General features: G+C 35.8%; 1 protein-coding gene across 4 annotated transcripts in view; it reads right to left on the bottom strand.

Moving 5' to 3' along the window:
- The window catches only part of LOC143026469 (NACHT and WD repeat domain-containing protein 2), a 148,692-nt gene that overhangs the window by 102,727 nt on the left and 40,965 nt on the right, over window positions 1-5,000 (bottom strand). For all 4 annotated transcript variants that reach the window (XM_076186940.1, XM_076186914.1, XM_076186932.1 and 1 more), the window contains exon 2: window positions 1-1,775. This exon is cut by the window's left edge and continues 1,430 nt beyond it. The gene's annotated coding sequence lies outside the window, so the exon portion shown is untranslated. The remainder of the gene's footprint in view (window positions 1,776-5,000) is intronic.

Genomic DNA, 5,000 nt, shown 5'->3' on the forward strand with positions numbered 1-5,000 from the left:
CCAGAAGCTCGACGAGCTCCAGAGACAAACTCTTGCGATCTAAAATTCACTTTCAGAGCAAAAATCTTCGATGGGTCACTTCTTGCCTATTCACGTCTTGGAAACTTTTTTTTTGCAAAAAGTGCGATTGAAAACACACAGGAGAGTACCTACTGGCTTCTCTGGGTTGTTGTGAACTTGAGAATTCATAAGCGGTCCTCGAATTAATAAAAAGCGACGATAATAATCATAATAATAATAGTGATATTAATAATAGAAATAATAATAATAATAATAATATTAGTATTAATAATAATAATGAAAAAACAGAGCCTGTTAGGTATCTGGACCCTGTGTCCTTAATGGCTTTGACATCGCCTGCGTGTTTGGCCGAAGACCCTGAAGAAGCCTAAGTTTTTTCTTCCTCTTGAGTACCTGAAGAACAAAGAGCCTCCAGGTGGCTCTCCTCCTCCTCCTCTCTTCTTCCTCGTCCTCCTCCTCCTTCACTTCGGTTAATCCCCCACGAAGTGAAGACAGCTCGATCTCAGGAGGTTCTCGAGGGCCACGATCCTCCCATTATTAGCTCCACAGGAGACGTTCTTGAAGTAGCCAGGGGCGGCGATCTCCTGTTTGGGTTCACGAAGGTTTCTGCAGGCCAAAAGGACCTCTCAATACTGCTGGAGTGGAAGCGTCCAGGTTTCACCAGAATGAATACTTTCAGGTGTGACGATACTGATCAGAGTCTCGTATACTGAAGGACTTGGAAGATTGCATCGTCCTCTATCACAAAATCATCAGATTAATACTGAAACGGTTATATTCAAAATAGCATTTTTTTTAATATCACATTTGGGTATAAAAGCTGATTTCACTTCTTCGACGCATACAGGCGATCCGATACCAAAATAATTCCAATTACGACACTAGTCATGGTATTTGATGCTACACACATCGTATCCTACAACGGTAAGGGAATCTACAATGCACTGGCGACTACAACTGACAACTACAATCGAAACTAACTACACGCGTACTGCGGCGTCAATACACCTTAATTCAGTTTCACAATGCTGACTTCATGATGACAGTAAGAGACTCAGTGGCTGACGGCATGGGTCGTCTGGTCTTCTTGGAGATGGTGAAGGTTCTCGTAGTCTCTGCCTTCCCATTGGGCGAAGGTGAAGTCTCTATTTATCAAGAGAGTCTCATTATTTCCTCTTTTATTGACAATTGCTATGAGACACCTAAGGGTTTCTATGGGGAGGGGGGAGTAGCTGTCTGTTACGTTCTTATTATTATTATTATTATTATTATTATTTCTTGCGTTAATTTCACTTCAACTTTGAGTCTTCGTTTATCAATTTATTTTCGAATTATTTCGAATCTGTTTACGTCACAACATGGCTTCTAATGGTTCTCTTGAATCCACACCATCAAACGTTCTGGTCATATTTCCTACAAAATACTAAACTTTTATTAGAGTCCCATTGCACATAATATGTTCTACATAAAATAAACACTATTTTCCATATATTCTTAGGTCAAGTTATTTTTTCTTTAGTATATGAAATACGTTAATATCTTAATCACTCGTAAGGTTTTGTTCGCGGGCGAATTTCAAACATCAACGACACGGAAGCATCTGATGAAGAAAATAAAAAATTCTCCAATAATGGTCGTCCTCAACAGTTATTCGTTACTATATTTTTTCACTTTTCTTGTCGGCCTCTTCGTCCTTGAATTGGAGATAATCGTACTCGTCCTCCGTCAAATTGATTCTTCCTTTCGAGGGCGACCTGTAAGTAAGAAGGCGAGAATGAGGAAAAGTACTCCATTGACCATACAAATTTATTTCAATAAAATGACCTGGCGCAATAAAAAATAGGATAATTAAATTTTTTATTTACATGTAAATCGTCAACCCCCTACCAAGGAGAAGAGTGGGGGTACCACAAAGATGGACAAAATCGCCTGACGACAACCAAACCCCATTGGAAAGTATCACCAGGTACGCAAGGTCGAGATATTTATGTTTACTATGACTGTCGCCAAGCGATTCTATTCAGCTGACGAGATATCAAACAGAAGCGTTAAATCAACCAGATGTAATCCGTTAAATCAATTGGATTTTTTCACGTTTCTGTAAATATAGAAAAAGTATTGATGGACTGACATGGCATCGATGTCCGTATTCCCACACGAAATGTGCTAAACATTTGTCAAATAAATTGTGGTAAATATCTGGAACATAAACATCCGAATTCTTTCATGTAACTTTACACACACACACACACACACACACACACACACACACACACACACACACACACACACACACACACACACACACAAAGGCATATACTGGGCGGAGAGACGACGAAAACAAAGTAAAAGAGCATCTGATCCGTCCGATATCGGAATATGTAGCAGTGATGTATCCCCAAAACATATATATACATACATGTGTGTGTGCATATATATATATATATATATATATATATATATATATATATATACATATTATATATATATATATATATATATATATATATATATATATACATATATATATATATATATATATATATATATATATATATATATGTATGTATGTATGTATGTATATCACAACACACCATAGTCGGAAAAAAGAAAGAGCTGAATAGGCGAGTCTATATATTTCGACTGCTGACTGCAATTCTCTTCAGTAATATAAAGTGGGAGGAGGAGGATATCTCTAAATAGCAACCTCTTACATAAGAAAAGGAATATATATATATATCTATATATATATATATATATATATATATGTATATTTGTATATATATTATATATATATATATATAATTTACATATATACATATATATATATATATATATATATGTATATTTGTATATATATCACAACTAACACCACATTCGGAAAAATGAAAGAGCCGAATACGCGAGTCTATTTATTTCGACTCCTAACTGCAATTCTCTTCAGTAATACAAAGTGGGAGGAGGATGCTATCTCTAAATAGCAACCTCTTACATAAGAAAAGGAATATATATATATATATATATATATATATATATATATATATATATATATATATATATATATATATATATATATATATATATATATATATATATATTCTTATATGACCCACAGAATACAAAGACCATCAACTAAAATGGTCTCCAGCCTTACAAACAGACCATACAAGAAAAGAGTATAGAAACTGGATGTCAATAGAAGAAAGAAGAGAGAAAATTTGATCGCTTGGTTCATATCAATGAAAACTGGCCGAGAAGCTTTCTTATCATGAGAGAGTGACACAATTCATGAAAAAAGAAAGACTATATTCCTGATGGATATTAAGAACACAGCGTCCCCTATAGATGTGTCTACTTGTGGAATAAGAATAGATAAGTATATGAATAAATAATAGATAAATAAACAAACAAATAAATAGATATGTAAGTAAATAAATCAAAATTAAACCAATGTTCAGTAGATGAAGACAAGGAGATGGTACAAATGTATCTATTTATGAAATAAGAATAAGTAAATAAGTAAATAGAAAATAAATAAATAATAAATAAATAATTAAATAAATAAATAGAAATCAAAACAATGTTCAATACATGAAGACAAAGAGACGGTACCACACGAGCGTAAGTCTTTCTTTGTACATTAAATCACCTAAAGACACACACACACACACACACACACACACACACACACAATGCGTGCCAGTATTTATTTATGTGATAGACTGACACCCACAAGACAAATCTATTCAGCTGAGAATCGAACCCTTGACCCAAAAATCTCTCTTCGCTCAGGCCTGAAGTCCTGTAGCCTTAGTTACTTCAAGAATTCATTTGACCTTTGTAACAAGACATATGCTAGACTCAATAGATATGTAAGTCTTGATGTCCTTATTGACAGGGTTGGCTTGTCAGCCTGATCTTGCTTGCCTGGGAAAGGGAGTTCTTCACTTCATCTTTGAAGATGTTGTTGTTGTCGTTTATCCCAAGGCTCCGGCAGAGCATTCCATTCCCGAGGAACGAACGTCTTGATTGGAATGAAGTTTTTCCTCACAAATTCCTTATAGAGTATATATATTGTGTTGTTGGCGTGCATGATTGTATACACTGTAGTCTTCCCTAATGTGTTTTATAGTATGGGGTGAAGTGTTCCATCCTGGACTGTTATCTGGAAGGCCGTCATCCAGTTTCCTCTGGTAACCTGGAAGGGCTGGATGGTGGGGTGAGAGGATTCAGAGGGATGGATATCAGGGGGTCAGGCATGACTTCGAAGATGTTGTTCAGATTAGCGTAAAACGATTTTATTCAGCCTAAGATACGAGAGGAGGGGAGGAAAGGGGAGTTTAGAAGGCTCGCTCTCTCAACAATGTAATGTACAGTTGTTGATTTTATCATGTCTGTCGTCGGAAGATTTTATTACAGCTAAGCGGAAGACATTTGTTCTTACCTAGCCGAAGACAGATCAACAACTTCAAAGCAGAGCAATGTAGTTCAGTTTGAAGCTTTAAGATTTGTTTAGATAAACACCTAAGCAAGATACTGTAACGACTGCCATTTATTTTATATTATTTGTTTGTTATTATTTGTCTGTTTATTATTTGCTTGATTTTCATTTATTATTAGTTATCTGCCAATTCATTATCATTTACAATTTACCTGCTTGCTTAGTATTTAACTATACCTGTGCATTTATTTATTTTATTTAGTATTATTTATATTACTATAATCTTTTTATTTATTTATCATTATTATATTTTTTTCTCATCCGACCTAGTTATGGACCAAAAGGTCTCCCTTTCCTTCTGTTGACCATCGGGAGACATTTCCGTGGTGACCTAGTCCTTTCTCTGACCCGAAGAGGTCATGACCTCGTCTCGACTGACCCCTTCCGTCCCGGGTGCCACGGGGCACATCTTCATCTCCTTCGGGAGTGGAGCTAAGACTTGACTCATCTCTTCCGGAGGCTGAAAAGGTTCTTCGTC

Source organism: Oratosquilla oratoria, chromosome 1 (genome assembly GCF_046742065.1).
Source record: "Oratosquilla oratoria isolate Oo_2021 chromosome 1, ASM4674206v1, whole genome shotgun sequence".
Taxonomy (NCBI): domain Eukaryota; kingdom Metazoa; phylum Arthropoda; class Malacostraca; order Stomatopoda; family Squillidae; genus Oratosquilla; species Oratosquilla oratoria.